This window comes from Podarcis bocagei, assembly GCF_964188305.1.
Source record: "Podarcis bocagei genome assembly, chromosome: 8".
Taxonomy (NCBI): Eukaryota; Metazoa; Chordata; class Lepidosauria; order Squamata; family Lacertidae; genus Podarcis; species Podarcis bocagei.
In genome coordinates, this window is record NC_138133.1 from 54,797,965 (window position 1) to 54,819,249 (window position 21,285).

Genomic DNA, 21,285 nt, shown 5'->3' on the forward strand with positions numbered 1-21,285 from the left:
GTCCATGGGTGAAAGGGATTTGAACCCCCCAAAAAATTCTGTGGTGCAACATACACAATGAAACATGATTCAGGTAAGTAGCTGAATAAGTGTGCATGCACACGAAAGCTTATACCCAGAACAAACTTAGTTGGTCTCTAAGGTGCTACTGGACAATTTATTTCAAAATGAAACATGATGTTCTCAAAAAGTGCAAGTTGAATTAGAACACTCATATGCTTAAATATGTGTTATTAAGACACTTCTGCATTCTAACCACTGCAGTGGGAACTTCGTCATTCTAGTGCCCAGCATACTTCCATTCTGGGAAAAGTCTAGAGAGCCATAGAAGCAGACTAGAAAATGAACAGAGTGTCCCTACTCCATACAGAGCTCCTTCACTACAAACATATCTATAGGTGCCACCTGTGGAACGCTGAACAGCATAGGGTGGGATGGTCATGGCTTCCCTTTATGGGAAGATGGTTTGGCTTCCTACAGGATAACTTGCATGAGGGAGTTGTTCTGAGGTGGTTTGGCCTTTAGCAGCAAATGAAGCATGGTAGTAACAAGTCAGTATATACAGTGATACCTCGGGTTAAGAACTTAATTCGTTCTGGAGGTCCGTTCTTAACCTGAAACTGTTCTTAACCTGAAGCACCACTTTAGCTAATGGGGCATCTCGCTGCCGCTGCGCCGCCAGAGCACAATTTCTGTTCTCATCCTGAAGCAAAGTTCTTAACCCGAGGTACTGTTTCTGAATTAGCAGAGTCTGTAACCTGAAGCGTCTGTAACCTGAAGTGTCTGTAACCCGAGGTACCACTGTAATTTTAATGGGACTTAGGTTGCAATCCTACTTCCATTTATCAGGGAGTAAGTCCTATTAAATTCAATAGTGTCTGCTTCCAAGTAGACATAGACTGCAGTCTATGTACACTGTAAGTATATCTGACCCCAATGACATATGCCTTGGCCATTGGCTCATTATTTACAAATCACGGATACCAACCATCCATAGAGAGTGTGAAGAATTCCGTTTCCTAGGGCCAGCTTTAAACTGACTGTATACAGTACTGCAATGAGTTTCAAATTGGCATCATAGCGGGGGGGGGGGGGGAGAGGTTAAAGCAACACCAGGCCAAACCAAGAACTGGTTCAGGCCACACAAAACCAGTGTGAGAACACACCCTCTTTCTCAAGCTTTAATCCTATACTCTTTTTTAACCTGAGAGTAAACTTCAACTGAACCGATGTTACTTCGGAGGAAAAGTGCAGAGGCTTTTAGGCTGATAGTTCTCAGGGGAGGGCGAGGGCTTGCGCGCAAATCACTTTGCGCAGCTTCGCACATGCTGCTAAAACAACAAAGCCGAATGCGGAAGAATAGATCGTCACAGTTCTCGCAATCCAAATTATGACTGGTTTAAAGGGAAAGGGGGGGGGACCTTTCCTGGCTTACTATTCATTTATTTGGACGCCTGCAATGGCTGGCTGCCTTCTCTCTCTTCCTCCCCTCACACGTCTTGGTCCAAACCCAGAGCATTGCCTTTAAAAAGAAAGAAAAGGGAGGGGATGGCGAGAGCGCCGCTTTCTCGGCAGCGTCTGCTCCGTTACACGGAGGGGGCCGATTCAAGCCTATTGTGTGCGGGCAGCAGCATCCCCCGCCCCGCCCCCTTCCCCATTTCAGCCTGGACCAAACCATCCCGAAGTCGAGGGGGCCCCGAGAGGCAGCGGGGAAAGGAGCATGCCAGCCCCTTGGCCCAGCCGTGCTCTCCCGAGAGCTCAAGGCCGGAGCTCGAACCGGGGCTTCTGGCTGCTTTTTGGCTAGACCTGCGAGGCCGCCCATGGAGAAAAGGCAGCCCCGGAGCAAGGCAGCTTCTTTCCCTCGACTCCCCCTCCGCGTTGGCGAGGCAGTGGGAAGGACGGAGCTCGGCGCCGCCGCCGCAGCCAGCGGCTCTAGCTGTGGCAGCAGCAGCAGCAGCTCGGTCGTGGGAGAGTTTCATTCAGCGCGTGGAGGGAGCCCCGCGCGCGCCGGCGGGACGGCTTAGCGGGCTGCGCTGCTCCCGCGCCCCCTCAGCGGTTCGCCGCCTCGTCTCCCCTTTCCGCGGGAGCTGGCGTCGCCTGGCGCTGGGCTTGGTATCTCTGAGGAGAGGCGCGGCAGGTAAGGGTGCTTCTGAGAGAAACGGAGAGGGAAGCCGGGCGCCTCGGGACCGGCGGCGGCGGAAGAATCCCGGAGGGGTGTGTGGAGAAGGGTGGCTGGCTGACTGTCGCGCTCGTTGTCTGGCGCAGCTACAGCCCCGTCTCGTCTGCCCTCCCCAACCCCCTCACATCTCGGTTGCTCTGACTGGAGTGCCTGTGCCTTGTTTTGTTGCAATGGCCATAAGCACAGGCAAGCAAGCCAGCAAGCAACGCTGCTGCCCGTTGAAATAGCAGCAGCTGAGTCCTTTGGGAAAGGGGGGGGGGCCGCTAGCTTTGTGCATGCGCCAGCCACCTGGACTGAGCCCTCCCCACCCCCTCTCCAAAAGGGCATTGTTTGGTCGGTTCTTCCAGTCTCTCGGAGATATTTGGGTTAGAAGCAGGAAGTGGGGGCAGGTTTTGGGGGGAGGTTGCTCGTGTAAACGGGGTTTGTACTGCAGAGAGGAGGGTGGGTTATCTGAGTGTGCGTAGAGGGAGGGAGGCTTGTTTCCTTGCAGATCTCCAGAGATGGAAGTAATTCCAGGAGAATAGCAAAAGGTTGGATACCCAGAGCTGCCAAGAGGATTCTGTTGGCTCTGCCTGGGAAGCGGAAGAGCTGTTGGTTGCTGAGATCCAGGTGCAGCCGGTCTGGTTCCAAAGTCTTGCTAGGATCACCGTTGCATCCCGAGGCTGGGATCACGTGCATACTTACTCGGGGGATGCCTGAACTTGGACTGAAGCCAGCCAAAGTTGGGGGGAGCTGCTTTGAATGAACATCCTCCCCGCCCCCGCCCCCAAATAATTGCTACAGTTTGCTTGAGAGCACCAGCACCACACTTGTGATGATCAGTCTCTCTTCACCTTAGGTGAGATTATTTTTGAGTAAGCATGCACAGGAATAGGCTGTATGGCTCCTGGGAATATGTAGGTTGTGAATAGTTCGCTTTTGGCATTGTGCGTGGCAGTCCTGTACATGTTTACTTAGAAGCCATACTCATTGGAGTTTACTCCCTAGTAAGTATTTTTAGGGTTTCAGCTTTAATGTCATTCTCTCTCTCTCTCTCTCTCTCTCTCTCTCTCTCTCTAATAGTTCAGCAGTGTTTTTGGTTGCAGTCCTAGGAACATTTACTTGGGGAGTAAGTGGAACTGAGCACAGTGGGACTTGCTTCCAAGTAAACATCCATAGGGTTGCATTATTGGAGGACAACTGTGTTTTCACATTTGAGGTGCACCTGTTAGGAACTGGAGTTACAGTTGCAATAACTAAATTGTGTTAAGGCAGTATCCTAGACTTCTAGTAATGGCACAGATCCAGAGGAGGACTTTTCACACAGGCTTTCCTTACCTAAAACATCCATGATACATGCCTACCAAACTTCTTTCATCAATGTCGTTTCATCTTAGTGCAGGTCCTTTTAATGGCAGCATTATGATCTCAGTCTCATCTATAGATGCAATATAGTGGTTAGGAGTATAAGTTGTGATGTGGGAAGTTTCTACTTAAAATCTCATCTAATTTATGGGGGGGGGACTTTCTCCCTCCCCTTTTAGAATCATATAATTGTAGAGTTGGAAGGGACTCTGAGGGTCACCTAGTTCATAGGCAGGTGGCCCATATGGGGCTCAAACTCATGACCTTGGCATTATCAACACCATTCTCTAACCACCTGAGCTAACTGAGCCCATTTGTAGTGTGAGGATAAGAATACAGTAATGGCCTACTGCATAGGGCTGTTATAGTAACTTTTAAGAAAACATGAAATATTCAATCAGTTAGGCAACAGGTTATATACTAGAACTACTTAGATATGAATGGGCCTCATGAAGAGGGTATGTAAAATTCTTGCTTGTGGAGGCATTCTATATAGTAGGCTTAAAAACCCTTCTAGGGAATCCTGGTGTTTTTGGAGAACTTATCAGTGCATTCTTTAGTGAGAAGACCTGTAATGCTAGACAAAGTTCATTACATTTAGTCCTCCATTATTGATCTTTTTTTCCTGAACAGTTTTGCCAGAAGATGTTGGGTGCATTTAAGGCACGCTTATGGGTTCACATAAGATAACAGTGGAACTCAAAATTTGTGGCCAGTGCCTGATGATTACAGCACATGATCTCCTACAACAGAGATGTGGACCTATGTCTGTCCAAGTATTGATGAACTACAGCTCCCATTATTCCTGACCATTGGTCATAACTGACTGGAATTGATGGGAGTTTTAGGTCAGCAGTATTTGGAGGGTCACAGGTTCCCCAGCCTTGCAAGTATACAAGGACTTTTTGGTCATGTGCTAATGTTCTGTAGCAAGTATGTAGTTGTATGTATTCCCAGCAGATAAGTTGATGCAGAAGAGGTTTCCTGAAGGCAGAGAGTTCTAAAACCACTGGTATAAGAGACTCTCCATGCCCATTCCACGTGCTGCCTTGTTTGTAGAGCATCTCTTGCCCCCTGCAAAACCATTTTTCGCTGCTATTCACATGTGGGCTGCAACATTTGAATGGACTTTTTAGTAGCTTTGGGAACATGGAAGCAAAAATGTTTTGCATTTTTTAAAAAATCTCACTGGTATCAAGAAAAATTGCATTAATAAGCATTTGACTTCAGGATATGTTATGAGCAGCAAACTCAGTGGAAAAACTATTGAGCCAGTGCAAATATAAATCCAGGTTAGTTCTTCCTTACATCAAGAATTTGTCTTGGGCCTGTTGTATGTCTGAAATACTATTTTTATTTAATTCATTGAGCAATTTTGCTTCACTTAAATGGTCCTGAGTAAGCTGCTCCTTACAGGACCATTGAAAAGCTGTTAATAAAATTTAAAACTATAACAACACTGGCCTAGAAAGATTACATATTTATGACTTGATTTTGGGGTTGTCCAATGGTAATTCTTTTATGATGAATGAATAAACACAAGGTTCCTTCCTCTCACCCAGACTTCTGTCCTGTTCCAAATCTGGTACACATCTGTCACAACACTACATGAAATTAGGCTCCTATGAGGCTAACTTTTTAAATAAAAGGTTGGTAACTGGTCAGATTTCAAAGCGATGCTCTTTCTTTTCAGAGAGGCGAACCTAGTGGGGCCAAAATGCTAAAAAGGTACATAGAGACTATACTTCCTTATATATTCTCTAGCTCTTTAGAGATTGTTTTGTTACTGGTAGGATGTCAGTCAACTGAGCACTGGTTTCACAGTAGTCAAATATATGTCATGTATCCTTTTTATGGAAATGGCGATGTACCTTTTTTATTTGAATTATGATGTCTCCTGATAGGAAATGCACGAACGAGAGCTCCTTGCTGCACCCTGCCACCGTCAGCTTCAGGAATGCCAGGGTCCTAAGTCTTAACCATTTGTAAAATGATCAGACAGTTGTGATGGAGGTAGCAAATAATGAAATGGGGGTGGGGGAATCTCTTGGTTGCTACAACAATGTGACATGAAATTCCAGCAGATCAATCAAGGCAGCTTGCTCCTTCATGATAGTGGAAAGGGTGGAGACTTCCTTACAGATCAGCCATAGTGGCAGAAATTATTGTGTTGCTGCTAGTGTGGAATGGAATTGGTCAGCTTGCAGAATCAACTTTCCAAGAGCCAGAAATCAGTTTCAAGCCTTCCATTGTCGTAAGACTGCTATTGGCATATCTCAGTTTTAAGTTGTGAAGAATGCCTGATTACGACTTGTGTCAGTGAGCAGGAGTATACAATAGGAGGGTGGGGGATACTGATGAGAAAGGTGATGATACTGAAGCATCTGAGTTGGATAATATGAAGCAAAAATGCTTGTGTTGGCCTGATGTCTGCTTAGTGTAACCTTCACCACATTTAAAATCTGGCTTTTGCTGTGCATTCAACATGTGTGTTTCATATGCACTCTGTATATTATTTGTTTAACTTCATTTTTTAAAATAACTCTTTGGGCTCTTCCTGGGGATCCATGATGAAAACTAAGAACTCTTTATTCTCTTCAGTATTATGTACCTTTGTATTTACAGAATGTTATTGGTAATTTTCCTTAAAATAGTTAACTATTTTATTTCATCATGTCATAATAACAGTTGATGGACTTGGTTCTGTTTTTTAAGGGATGTCAGTGTCTCATGCACACTTCTATTAAGTTGATTATTTAAATACTTGTCTACTCTTTGATAATATTTGACTAGTCAATTGAGCAATATTCCTTTACCAATGAGTTGCCTGAAATCTTGTATTTCATTTGAGAATGTTATGTTCTCAGAAGCATGATAATAATTTGCCCTATGTTGAGGTGGAGAAGTAATTGATAAATCATAGTGGTTGAATATAAGATACATCCATTAAAATTTCATTTCAAGTACAAACTGTATTATTACCAGAGCAGACAGGTAACCCATTATTTTGTAGCTGGTCAAATGGAATCAAATATCTGTAAAAGCCTATCGAAAGAGAGATGTATTTCAGCTGACACGGAAAAGTGAACTGTTGATGCTTGGAGAGCATTCCATAGTTCGGCTGCCACCACAGAGAAAACTGTATCCTGTTCACTACACAATGTTTCTTATGTGGTAATGGGGCATTGAGAAGCCACCCCGCTTAAGCTTCTTTGACAAAAAGGCAGGAGAAAAGTGCAGTAAAATAAATAAATGTATAGATTGCAAGACAACAAGTTGCAGCCATATATATATCCATTTATGTTTTTAGAGCATTGTGATGTATTCAAGATCCCAGATTAAGAAAGTCTGTGCTGAGGTGTTTGCCATGCAGTGTCAGTACTCCAAGATCATGGCAGCAAAGGATTTTCTTTAGTCTTGAATCCTCAAACTTCAAAAAATCATGTAAAACCTTTAGGCTGACTTTCGTGGAACAAGGTCTATTTTCACTCTCATATCTGAATGTTGGCTTTTGTACTTCCATGCAGATTCAGAAGTAAGCTTTGCATAGATGAGTGGAACATGAGATTAGGACTCTATGGAAATACTTGATGTGAAAATTAATGACCATGGTTATTGCTTTGAATCTAACCTTCAAAACCCCTATTTGCAACTCAGCTGGACGGGCAAATTCAGGCTAAACATTTTTGCATTAGTTTCTGTTGGTTTCTTTGTTACACAGATCTCTTCTTGTTGTTTTCTGGGCTAGTTTTACTCTCTAGAGTAGCAACTCCCAAACTGTGTTCCACAGGCAACTACAGTGGTACCCCTGGTTAAGAACTTAATTCGTTCTGGAGGTCTGTTCTTAACCTGAAACTGTTTTTAACCTGAGGTACCACTTTAGCTAATGGGGCCTCCTGCTGCGGCTGCCACACAATTTCTGTTCTCATCCTGAAGCAAAGTGCTTAACCCAAGGTATTATTTCTGGGTTAGTGGAGTCTGTAACCTGAAGCGTCTGTAACCTGAAGCATCTGTAACCTGAAGCGTCTGTAACCCGAGGTACCACTGTAGTTGTCCACGAGCTTCATTCAGGTGGTCCACAGCATATCTGTGAAGAACAGTTACAATTTGAATTAGATAAAATTTGATGGCATTCAAATTCTGTTACAATAAAATGCATTACAGTGGTACCTCAGTTTAACAACAGCCCTGTTTAAGAATGCCGCAAAACTGGAAATAGTATCCTGGTTTGTGTACTTTACCTCAGTCTAAAACAGAAACTGAACAGTGCAAGGGCACCAGCGGCAGGAGGCCTCATTAGGGAATGCACGTCTCGGTTTAAGAACAGTTTCAGTTTAAGAATGGAGTTCCGGAACAGATTAAGTTCGTAAACCGAGGTACCACTGTATAAGAAAATAAGAATCAATAAAAATACAATTAAAGATCATACAGTATCTAGCAAAGTGCATTACAGTTGCTACAACAGGCAGAAAACAAGGTTCTGCCAGGAACCTTAGTACTTTTCAAGTGGTTCATGGCGAAAGGAAGTTTGGGAACCACTGCTCTGCAGGAGCCAACTAAAGCATGCCTGATTTCTTTTGGCTACAGCCCATTACGTAGAAAGGATTTTCCATGTGGACATCTATGCAGCTTTGTGGTCTGTTCTGTCAACGGAAATAATGTACATTCAGTTAGAAGGAAATATAATAAGCACACAATGTATGCACATTTAACTTGTGCACATTCCACTTTATGTACTTGGCAAAAAACAAACAAATAAGGGGTGGAAAGGGGTCAGTGTCTGGGGGGGGGGAGACTTTGGCAATCCCACCTGCCATTGAACCCATGACCATATGCAATTTTGGCTTTAGGCATGATTCCCAAAACTATAGTGAATGTTGAGAAATCTGTGTAGTTACAAATAATGCCCCGCACTTATCAATATTCATATTATATTGCCATTGGTATTCCAGGTGACAGCAATTGCATACATTCATCTGTATAGACACACTTTCCTTTCTTCTGTTTGTGTTTACTCTTGATGCCACGTGACATTTTGATCCTAAACAGTCTTACCTCTTGTTTGCTTACTATCAAATCAACTGTGTGAGATATTAAAGATTTGTATTGCAGCAAAATTAAGCATTTGCAAAAGCCTCAAAGTAATACTGATTTAAGGTAGTCTTTTAATGTCTATTCATGGCTGTTTTTATAGTCATAAGACTGCAAATCTATTGTTGCCTCCTTTTTATTTAATTTAATTATAAGACAAGTAGATACCATTTCTTTCTCTTCCTGCCCACAGCAAAACTCAACCTATACTACTGCAACAAAACTGTCTTTGTTTTTATGAATCTATGAAATTGTGTAACTCCAAGAGCAATCCTTCCTTTCAGGAAGAGACTGTTCCGTTAGGTCAAAAGTGACAAAATTAGGAACTGGTGACACAGCATTTGCTTACTCTGTAGTCTCACTGTTAGTAAAATAAAATACACCCCACTCTCAAGTTCCATGAATTAAAACATAAGCTTTGTAAAAATGAGATATAACAAAGCTCCCCCTCCTCACTTTTAATCAATGTAAAATTTAGCATGAAATTGGAGAAGATAAAAGGCTTACGTTTAAGGAGTTACCCCTTTGAGTTTAGAAGTATAGCTGAACTGCTAGCTTGACAACTTCTTACATTTTCCCTCACCGTAATGTGGTTTGGGGCTACATAATGGAAATGTTATTTATACATGCCTGGTTGCAGCCTTGCAAGTGCAAATAGTAAAGAAATCCATTTGATCCATGCCTTGCACTTACTGTACTTTTTTGTGTATAATATGCCCCCATGTATAAGACGCTCCCTGTTTTGGGGGACTAAAATTAAAGAAAATGGGGAAAGATTGCCAAAAATCACTCGCCCAACTGACGAACGCTAACAATCGTGACACCCACCAAATTGCCAAAGCCAATCCAAAGCAGCCCTTGCCGCATCCGCTAATAACCCACCCATTTGACAAAGCAGCAGCCCTTGCAGCAGACTCCATTCACCAATTGCCCGTCCCCCCTCTGCACTACCCATGTATAAGAGACCCCCATTTTTAACTTTATATAAGTGTAAAAAACCTTTGTCTTATGCACAGAAAAGTACAGTATATTGAGCAAATTTTAAACGTGGGCATGCCATTGGGTTGCAACCCTGCACCTTCTTCCACTTGCAAGAAATCCTGCTGATTATTTTTTTTTAATGGCCACCTCCTACCATGATACTCACTGCTTGAACTGATAACAAGCTGCTGCCAATATGGGGAGGGGCAGTCATGTGAGGAGTAACATTGTGTACAGATGTGTTTGCAGCTGCTTGTTAAATATCACTGGGCACTGAGTTCTTAGTATACTGAAAAGAATGTTCATGTATGTATATTTGTAGTGATAAAAAAAAACGTGCCATGAATTTAGTGTGGTTCCTTCATCCCTTTGATGTCCGTGTTTTTGGCATGTGTTTTCAGGAAAGAGACTTGTTTGATGAATCATAAAGGATTTCCTATCACTAATATGATATGATAATTTACAAGTTCAGATAGGATATTTATTTCTCTGGAGCCAATGAATGTTCCTTACTCTCCTCTCACCCCCCTCCAAAAAAAAAGATTGTCTAATTCTGACTTCTTTTATTTTTCATTGAGGAACCAATGAATCCAAATCCTTAATATATGGGACTGGTGTTTAAGGCTGCAGTCCTACAAACACATTGTGATTTATATAATTGAACTAGTTTTTAAGATATTTTCATTGTTTTATTGTTTGTTTGCTTCCTTGGGCTCCTTTGGGAGGAAGGACAGGGTATAAACTTAATAACTAAATAAACTAGTGGGTTTACTTTTGAGTAAGTTGCATAGAATCAATTGCTGTGCTAGCTAAATATTTTTCTGCTATGGAAATGCATCTGGGTTTGTTTGTTTTTTATCTCTTGGAATTTAGTGTACTCTTACTAGTCCTTTGGTAGCTCTGATTAGGATGGTTTCAGTTTTATGTCATTATGAAGCTAATATGTGACTTCTTTAGAGTAAAAACTACTTTAGTTTGGGAGATCTATGGATTCCCAAGGACAATGAGTTGGATAACTGCCTTACCTGCCACACCCTCAGGGCTCATGGAGCCTTCCCACAGAATCCCTTTGACATGCAATCTATTGCAAATTATCCATGAACTACAGTAATTCTTTTATAATACTTATCCTAGTGACTGGAATAGCAAAATTTGCTAACTGTGCAGAGAAAGACTTGCTGGTTAATATCTATTAATTTTAACATGCTTTTGTGGGAAAAGAGCTTGCTCTATCAAATGAACCTTAGAAACATCTTACAATGCATCAATATATCATATATACCTGCCTAAATCATAAGTGACAGTCTCTGAACATTACTGTTCTCTGCACCCCCAGGGCCCCGCACAAGCAAGCTGTAGTTGTAGTGGTAGAGCACATGCAAAGCAGAAAGTCCCAGGTTGAGTCCCATTATCTAAAAATCTCCAGGTAGTCCTTGCTTCCAAGTCCATGTACATGCTGAGCTAAATACACCAGTAATGTCACTTAGCCTAAGGCAGTTTCCTAAACTATGGGAGGTAATTGCAAAAAGGAAAAAAAGGGGGGGGGATATAAGAACGCAAGTATGTGAGGACATGCTAAAGTAAAGTATCAACTATATTTCTGTAGTTTTGCTGCTGCTCAAGGTGCTGTGTGTTGTGTTTGCTCTTTTCATTTAACCCCATTCTCTTTTCCAATAATCTGATAACTCCAGTACAAACTTTCTACCAGTGGGTTTCCATAAGAAGTGAGGTGGGTGGCAGCCTGGGTTCTCATGGCTGAGCAACTGGGTGAATATTTTGCCATGGACTCACTTTTCCAGCTTTAAACATTAAAGTTATCAAACCAGTTCAATTAAAATGTAATCCTCATAAGGGGAAAAGGAACCACATTGACATAACTCGTTCCAGATGTGCTTACCAATAGGCTCTTTCTTTCTCAGGCTTGGGATTTAGCCAGGTTCATCCGCTCTGTGCCTGTTTTTGGTCAGTTCCTGGGAAATCGGGAAGAGCAGCTAGTGTGGGAAAAGGCAAATGCTGATGAAATTTTGTATTTGCGAAGTGTCAGTGAGGAAAGTGGACAACAGAGATGAGAAGCATTAATGAAAGTCTCTTATAGTAACTATGACAGGATAGCACTCCAAACTGCTATATCGTGTTCTTGTGTTAAGATACTGTATCTTCACTGCTAGGGTCGGGAACCTTGGGTCCAGAGGCCAAATGGGCCTTTCTGTCTAGCCTTGGAACTCTCCTCAGGCCACACCTACTCGCCAACTCTGCTTCCCACCCTTGTTGAGTGCTCTTGTCTGGTTGGAATGTGTCCTAGAACTCCAATAACAACTCTTTCTTATCTGGATGGAAAATAGAGGTGGATGTGTGTAGAAATTAGCCTACTGTCAGTAAATGTTTCTTCTCTTGTTCCAGCCACTTTTTCCTTTGGTCCCACCCACCACTTGCATATGGGGCTTGGAAACAGCTTTCCCACCTTTGCTTTACTTGGAGGTCTTAGATGTGTTGGTCCAGCTGTAGTATTGTTCAACTGGCAAAGGGAACAGAGACGGAGTTGGGAGGGCCGAAGCTGATTTTCAGTTTTGGAGCCTTAGATTGCCTAGATAGCTCAGTTGGCTAGAGCATGGTGCTGATGACACCAAGGTTTCAGGTTCAATCCCCATATGGGACAGCTGCATGACAGAAGGTTGGACTAGATGATCCCCAGGGTCCTTTCCAACTCTATAATTCTATGATACTAGTGAAATACTTTTAATTGTGTGCTCCCCTCTTAAGTATACAGTGTGTGTGTCACATTAATGTTTGCACTCTCTTGTGAGTTGTATTTTTAAAACCATAATTCTAAAAAGTGATGCTCAGGGTTCAACAATGTTGCTCACCCCAGGGGCTGAGTATGCTCAAAGCTTTCTCTGAAACTTGGAGCTGCAGAGGTGAAAGAATAAAGCCTGTTGCCTCCTCAACCTCAAATTTCCACTGAAGTTTGGGATTTGTTTTGGTCCTACACTTGCCTGGTGTGTTCTACGTCCCCTGGAGTAAGGACTCCTAGCTCAGAGTCTGCATTAGGTAGAACGTGAGTTTTCATGTTGTGTTTCAGAGGTGTATCATGAGGTAAGGGGTTAAGGTAGTGTGGTCATAGTAACAACAAATTATTGGTTACAGCATCTAGAGAACAAGCTGCCTTCAGGTCAATTTTGAAGTAGCTTGATGTATTGGAGTGTTCTCAGCAAGCTTTAGGAGAAAACTTTTTTGTTGGACAGTTCTTCCTGGCTTGTAGTGTTATTCCATGCATACTGATGGTGCCTAATACATATTTCTATCACATTGAAGTGTAGTTTGGGTTGATACTCCCAAGTATTATTGTTATTATGGAGAGTACAGATGCTGCAACAGAATCTCAGTTGCAACAGCTGTTCAGAATCTCTCCAGCTGTTGTCCATGCAGCACAACATTGCCTTGCAATTTTACGTGCTTATTTATTTATTATTTATTTATTTATTTATTGAATTTAGTTATTGAATATAGTTTTGTTGCAATCTGTGAGAGTTCACTTGATAATAAGGAGTTAACATATGAAGAATCAATGCCCATTTCTCCCAAAAAAGCAGCTCACTTTCACCACCTGGCTGGCTGACTATGTGTGCACAGCGTCTCACTTTAGGTTCCAATCCACATAATAAGTTCAGGAGGAAATTGTCGTTGATTAATCATACAGCCAAATGTATATGGTTTTGTATACTAAAAAAGGAAATTAGGAACTTTGGATACACTGTTAATTCAAAAGTGCATTCCAGTATAGATCTGTTTCTCTGATGCTGATGAATTTGGCTTTCAAAATATGTTTCAGAATAACACAATAGGAGATTTATTATATGATCATTTAAGGTTTTTTGAGGGAGAGCCACAGGTTCAACATCTCCGTTAGAAGGCCTTTTCAATTTAGATTCTATTACTTTGGGGTGGTTTTTTTAAAAAGCCCCGAATTTTTGTGTTAGCTTTGTTTCTGGGTTTTTTAAAAAAATCATTATAAAAATAAATGAGATTATGAGAATGCAAACTATTTTTGATAGCCCAACGTTTAATCTGTTGCACAGATAATATATATTAATATCAAAGCTGTTATAAATAAAACAAAAATCCAACAAGCATCTCTGTTGGAAGTTAAATCTAGATATACTACTGTGCTGGGGATGCCTACATGTAAACATTTAATTAAACAACAGTAAGAGAAAGAAGAAATCAAATAAGTTTGAAAATAAATCTTTAACCCTAGTCCAAATAAACCGGATTTTGATCCAAAGTACAAGTACTCTTTCAATTATATGCAATCCAGCAGCAGACTGTAGATATTATTTTAGTTTTACTTGTTCATATCTGTCTAATATAATTCAGTATGTGGTATAATATGTTGCTTCTTCTTCTTTTTAAAATGCAGTCTCTTTCCTTCTTGTAGCTAGGGGAAAAAATCTAGGTCAAAGAGATGCTGTCTTATTAATAACTTAGGGCTCCGTTCAACAGAAATTATCTTCAGTGGCTTCCTAGCTTCTCTGTTTCATATCCATTGTTCTGAGACCCTTGCTTCTGACCTTTTCGTCCTCTACAGCCTTCTAAGTTTCATACAGCCAAAGGTTGTGTGACTGTGTGTGTTTATGATTGATTTCTTTGGATTTTTTTCAGCTTTTGTTTCTGCATTTACATTGCTGTTCCTCCAGCAGAAATATTTGCTAGCATGACTCAGTGGCTAAACATATTTTACTCAGAAGCAAGTCCTTTTGATTTAAGTGAGAATAAGGTCTACTTCACATGCACATTACTATATGTTGGCACTGTGACTGTTCCACTGTGGGGTGCCACGGGGTACCATTCTGTCTCTGAAGCAGTTTAATAATAATAATAATAATAATTTATTATTTATACCCCGCCCATCTGGCTGGGCCTCCCCAGCCACTCTGGGCGGCTTCCATAAAAACCAGAAATACAGTAAAATGTCACACGTTAAAAACTTCCCTGAACAGGGCTGCCTTAAGATGTCTCCTGAATGTCAGGTAGTTGTTTATCGCTTTGACATCTGCTGGAAGGGCGTTCCACAGGGCGGGCGCCACTACCGAGAAGGCCCTCTGCCTGGTTCCCTGTAGCTTTGCTTCTCGCAGTGAGGGAACCGCCAGAAGGCCCTCGGCGCTGGACCTCAGCGTCCGGGCAGACTGATGGGGGTGGAGACGCTCCTTCAGGTATACTGGACCGAGGCCGTTTAGGGCTTTAAAGGTCAGCACCAACACTTTGAATTGTGCTCGGAAACGTACTGGGAGCCAATGCAGGTCTTTCAAGACCGGTGTTATATGGTCTCGGCGGCCGCTCCCAGTCACCAGTCTAGCTGCCGCATTCTGGATTAGTTGTAGTTTCCGCGTCACCTTCAAAGGTAGCCCCACGTAAAGCGCATTGCAGTAGTCCAAGCGGGAGATAACCAGAGCATGCACCACTCTGGCGAGACAGTCCGCAGGCAGATAGGGTCTCAGCCTACGTACCAGATGGAGTTGGTAAACAGCTGCCCTGGACACAGATTTGACCTCCATGGACAGCTGTGAGTCCAAAATGACTCCCAGGCTGCGCACCTGGTCCTTCAGGGGCACAGTTACCCCATTCAGGACCAGGGAATCCTCCACACCTGCCCGCCTCCTGTCCCCCAAAAACAGTACTTCTGTCTTGTCAGGATTCAACCTCAATCTGTTAGCCGCCATCCATCCTCCAACCGCCTCCAGACACTCACACAGGACCTTCACCGCCTTCACTGGTTCTGATTTAAAAGAGAGGTAGAGCTGGGTGTCATCCGCATACTGATGAACACCCAGCCCAAACCTCCTGATGATCTCTCCCAGCGGCTTCATATAGATGTTAAAAAGCATGGGGGAGAGGACAGAACCCTGAGGCACCCCACAAGTGAGGGCCCAAGGGTCTGAACACTCATCCCCCACCACCACTTTCTGAACACGGCCCAGGAGGAAGGAGCGGAACCACTGTATAACAGTGCCCCCAGCTCCCAGCCCCTCAAGACGGTCCAGAAGGATGCTATGGTCGATGGTATCAAACGCCGCTGAGAGATCCAGCAGAACTAGGAAACAGCTCTCACCTTTGTCCCTAGCCCGCCGGAGATCATCAACCAGTGCGACCAAGGCAGTTTCAGTCCCATGATGAGGCCTGAATCCCGACTGGAAGGGATCCAAATGGTCCGCTTCTTCCAGGCGTGCCTGGAGTTGTTCAGCAACCACTCGCTCAATCACCTTGCCCAGGAATGGAAGATTTGAGACTGGGCGATAGTTGGCCATCGTGGCCGCATCTAAAGATGGTTTTTTAAGAAGCGGTTTAATAACCGCCTCTTTCAGTGCTTAGGGGATTTGGCGTATTGTATCATCAAGATGCAAGTGACACACAGCTCTGTCACAACTGAATAATGTGCAGATGTGCAAGTTCTGAGCCCAGTGCCTGGATACATTGGTGGTCTGCATGAGGGCCACAAGCTGAAGCTGAATGCTGACAAAGCTGAGGCCCTGGCCGTGAGTAGTGGTCCCCAGTTCTGGGAGTTAGTCTCCCTGCTTTGGACTGGGGTGGCTCTCCCTATTAGGGAGCAGGTGTGTGCCCTGGGGGAACTCACCTTTAACACTGGAGCCCCAAGTGCCTGGCTACGAACATTTTTTACAGCTTCATTTGGTGTGCTATCTACTTTTGTATCTGGACAAGGATAGGTTGGCAACAGTGATCCATGCACAGGTAACCTCATGATTAGACTACTGCAGTGTGCTCTCTGTGGCGCTGCCCTTGACATTGGTCTAGAACTGTATGGTTGGAAGGGAACCTGAGGGTCATCTTGTCCAATGCCCCACAATGCAGGAATCTTGCCCACAACCATCCCTGGGTGGGCTTGAACCATTAACCTTGTTAACAGCCATATGCACCAACCCTTTATGCCATGAGGCTTCTCCAGCTGCTAGCTGGAGCAACCTACTATGGTCATGTAACACCATTGCTGAAAGAGCAGCAATTGCTGCCAGTTTGCTACCAGGTCAAGTTTAAGGTTTTGTTGTCTTACAAAGCCTTAAGCAGTTTGGAACCTGAAGGAACATGTTCACCCATATAGACTGGCTATTAAGATATTAGAATATGGCCCTTTCGGTTGTTCACAACATGCAGGAGAGCATTTGGCAGGAATCAGGGTGAAGGCTTCCCCCCCTCTTGTGGCACCTGGTCCATGGAAGTAAGATGGACACCACTTCTGTTGAGTTTTTGGCACCTCCTGAAAACACAACAGAATTATAATAATATAAGAATAATTTATTATTTGTACCCCACCCATCTGGCTGGGTTTCCCCAGCCACTCTGGGCGGCTTCCATAGAAACCAAAAATACACTAAAATACCACACATTAAAAACTTCCCTGAACAGGCCTGCCTTAAGATGTTTTCTGAATGTCAGATAGTTATTTATCGCTTTGACATCTGATGGGAGGGCATTCCACAGGGCAGGCGCCACTACCGAGAAGGCCCTCTGCCTGGTTCCCTGTAGCTTTGCTTCTCGCAATGAGGGAACCGCCAGAAGGCCCTCGGCTCTGGACCTCAGCGTCCAGGCAGAATGATGGGTGTGGAGACACTCCTTCAGGTATACTGGGCCGAGGCCGTTTAGGGCTTTAAAGGTCAACACCAGCACTTTGAATTGTGCTCGGAAACGTACTGGGAGCCAATGTAGGTCTTTCAAGACCGGTGTTATGTGGTCTCGGCGGCCGCCCCAAGTCACCAGTCTAGCTGCCGCATTCTGGATTAGTTGTAGTTTCCGAGTCACCTTCAAAGGTAGCCCCACGTAGAGCGCATTGCAGTAGTCCAAGCGGGAGATAACTAGAGTATGCACCACTCTGGCGAGACAGTCCACAGGCAGGTAGGGTCTCAGCCTGCGTACCAGGTGGAGTTGGTAGACAGCTGCCCTGGATACAGAATAGACCTACGCCTCCATGGACAGCTGTGAGTCCAAAATGACTCCCAGGCTGCGCACCTCGTCCTTCAGGGGCACAGTTACCCTATTCAGGACCAGGGAGTCCTCCACACCAGCCCGCCCCCTGTCCCCCAAAAACAGTACTTCTGTCTTGTCAGGATTCAACTTCAATCCATTAGCCACCATCCATCCTCCAACCGCCTCCAGGCACTCACACAGGACCTTCACCGCCTTCACTGGTTCTGATTTGAAAGAGAGGTAGAGCTGGGTATCATATTGATGGACACCCAGTCCAAACCCCCTGATGATATCTCGCAGTGGCTTCATATAGATGTTAAAAAGCATGGGGGAGAGGACGGAACCCTGAGGCACCCCACAAGTGAGGGCCCAGGGGTCTGAACACTCATCCCCCACCACCACTTTCTGAACACGGCCCAGGAGGAAGGAGCGAAACCACTGTATAACAGTGCCCCCAGCTCCCAGCCCCTCTAGACGGTCCAGAAGGATGTTATGGTTGATGGTATCAAAGGCCGCTGACAGATCCAGCAGAACTAGGAAACAACTCTCACCTTTGTCCCTAGCTCACCGGAGATCATCAACCAGCGCGACCAAGGCAGTTTCAGTCCCATGATGAGGCCTGAATCCCGATTGGAAGGGATCCAAATGGTCCACATCCTCCAGGCGTGCCCGGAGTTGTTCAGCAACCACGAGCTCAATCACCTTGCCCAAGAATGGAAGATTTGAGACTGGGTGATAGTTGGCCATACTGGCCGGGTCTAAAATTGCTGTCCATCTTATTTCCATGGACCAGGTGCCACAAGGGGGGGGGAGCCCTCATCCTGATTCCTGCCAAATGCTCTTCTGCATGTTGTGAACAACCGAACGGGCCAAATCCTTTTATGGATCACTGGTGCAAGGCATTGACTGGTAATGATGAATTTAGTGTGTTTGTTTATTGTGATTTTACTTTGTTTTTCTGTATTGTGTTATTAAGCTGTATTTTACTGTTGTAGACTACTTTGGGATTTGTATGAAGGCTGGTATAAAATATATATTAAATAAATTGTTCTCATGTTCTCACTCTATATATGTCCTTACAGCTGTAGCTTTCCAAATTAGCTGCTAGTTCAGAATAGGAGGCATGTTTTTGAAGGGTACTATATTTCCCAGTAATAATGCCTAGGATTGGAACCCTGAACTTCTTGTTGGGAAGTATACTTTATCTATTGTTTTTGGTCAGTATTTAGGAAGGCTATCCCAGGAGAAGTTTTCTGCAATGATGAGAGTTAATATGTTGAGATTATTGCTGGATGAGGGGAAGGTTTTAGAGAAAACTCATGAAAGCCCATCACTACGTCTTAGATGGAGAGAAATCCTTATACATTTAACTAATGTTTTGTAAGAGGCTGGGGGGCATTTGCAGAATTTGGCTACACAAAAAAGTTGCATCTTTTCGTGATGTAAATGCTTGAGTTTGCATGAGCCTGAGATGTGAAAGGAAGAAGTTCATCTAGAGGAATTACTCCCAGCACAACTACTTCCAAGGTGAACCAAAATCTTACTAGGTGGCTCACCTGCAGCATCAATTGTTGGTACCCAGACAGTAATAGAAGGTTCTCCACAGGAGGGCCATCATCATAGGGGAAGGCCTGTTTTCCAGGTCTAAGAAAGCGGTCTTCTGTGATTGTATCTGGAGCAAGAGGTGCCTTTCACTCACAACCCAATATGGCTTCTTGCTTCTACAAGTAGATGACCATATAAGGAGTTAAATGCAAAACTCATATATCAACATTTATTAGATTGTTTAGATTATGTACAATAAGTTAAATGAAAACAGCTTTAAAATGTAACAATGAAAAAAATTCATACTGAAAGTCAAACCACACTAAATAATAAAACAATGTCAAACACAATTCATTTTATACACCAGAAACCTAAAATTACATTGAAATGTAAAAAAGGCCCACCCACATCAAACAGCATAGACAATACTAAATTAAGAAATGATACCGGTATTTGGCCCACTGTGTGAACTACTGCAGTTAATTTGGCCCCAAAATTCATCCCCCTTTGAAATGAGGCCTCCTTGTATTAATGTCTTTTTCTGGTTTTGATTTGTAGCATTGCCTTGTTGAGTTGCAAACTCTGTCATAGTGACTAGTTGGACTGCGGGCTTTAATATGATGTTCTTTTAAGTTGCTGAATAAATAATAAGTTTGGAGGTGCTAAGTACAAAGAATTGGTGCACTGTTATAACATTCAGTATTTTGTTTACTAGAACAGCTGAGCCTACACCTTGTTAATAAATCATTTCCAAAAATAAAACATTTGTTGCCTTTTATGATAGAGTCAAACTTAAAAGAGGTGTGTGAATTTTTAGGGAAAGGAGGTTAATAAGCAGAGGCGGGACATGCACTTTCTAAATCGTGTTTGCATGTTAAAACAACTAAGGGTGCAATCTAACAGGGAGGGAAGAAACAAAGGTGGATGAATGGCCTAATCCAGGGGTCAGCAAACGTTTTCAGCAGGGGTCCGATCCACTGTCCCCTCAGACCTGGTGGGGGGTGGGGCGGACTATGTTCTTTGGGGGGGGGATGAACAAATTCCTACGCCCCACAAATAACCCAGAGATGCATTTTAAATAAAAGGACACGTTCTGCTCATGTAAAAACATGCTGATTCCTGAACTGTCCGCGGGCCGGATTTAGAAGGCGATTGGGCCAGATCCTGGGCCTTAGTTTGCCTAGGTAAAGGTACCCCTGCCCGTACGGGCCAGTCGTGTCCGACTCTAGGATTGTGCGCCCATCTCACTTAAGAGGCCGGGGGCCAGCGCTGTCCGGAGACACTTCCGGGTCACGTGGCCAGCGTGACGAAGCTGCTCTGGTGAGCCAGCGCAGCACACGGAACGCCGTTTACCTTCCCGCTGGAGAGCGGTCCCTATTTATCTACTTGCACTTAGGGGTGCTTTCAAACTGCTAGGTGGGCAGGAGCTGGGACCGAAGACGGGAGCTCACCCCGCCGTGGGGATTCGAACTGCCGACCATGCGATTGGCAAGTCCTAGGCACTGAGGTTTTACCCACAGCGTCATCTGCGTCCATTTAGTTTGCCTACCCATGGCCTAATCCAATGCCCTGTTGGGCCTATGCCATCAGAGGAAATTGTGGGTGGAGTAGTGTGTCAGGGGAATAGGAGGATTCTCCCAGAATGACCATGGTGAACCACCTGATGTATCCTCTTTGTTGGAGAAGAACCTATAATAGACTTTCCCACATCCTTACAGAAGGGACTTGCAACATTGTATATTTCTCTGCAGTGGTGGCCTTTTCTCTCTGCCACCAGAGAGGGAGATTTGACACATCCAATGGCCCCTGGGATGGGGGCCCTCTCCCCCAGTACTGTAGGGTTGTTAACTTTCAAGGTTAACACATTTATTACGTCATAAGCTTTCGTGGACTCTGGTCCAGGAAAGTAAGTGTCCATAAGACGCACCTAGTTTTTAGAGGGGGGAAACAAGAAAAAAAATATTCTGAATCAAATGTTGTACTAAACTATTTAATAAACTACCGGTATATCAGAATAATATTTCAACCATGTAAAGTGAACAGCAGTCAACAGTGGCATTAAGAACGATCATCACTGTCATTAACAAATGAAGAGAGACTTTAAGGTTCGAGTACTCTTCTAGTCTTCTGTGAACCCCAAGAACTCATCATTGCTACAGTCAGAATTTATG

General features: G+C 43.8%; 1 protein-coding gene across 1 annotated transcript in view; it reads left to right on the top strand.

Annotated features, from left to right (window-relative positions):
- Window positions 1-1,457: 1,457 nt before the first annotated feature.
- The window catches only part of FAM110B (family with sequence similarity 110 member B), an 80,510-nt gene continuing 60,682 nt past the window's right edge, over window positions 1,458-21,285 (top strand). The window contains exon 1 of the mRNA XM_081204929.1: window positions 1,458-2,137. The gene's annotated coding sequence lies outside the window, so the exon portion shown is untranslated. The remainder of the gene's footprint in view (window positions 2,138-21,285) is intronic.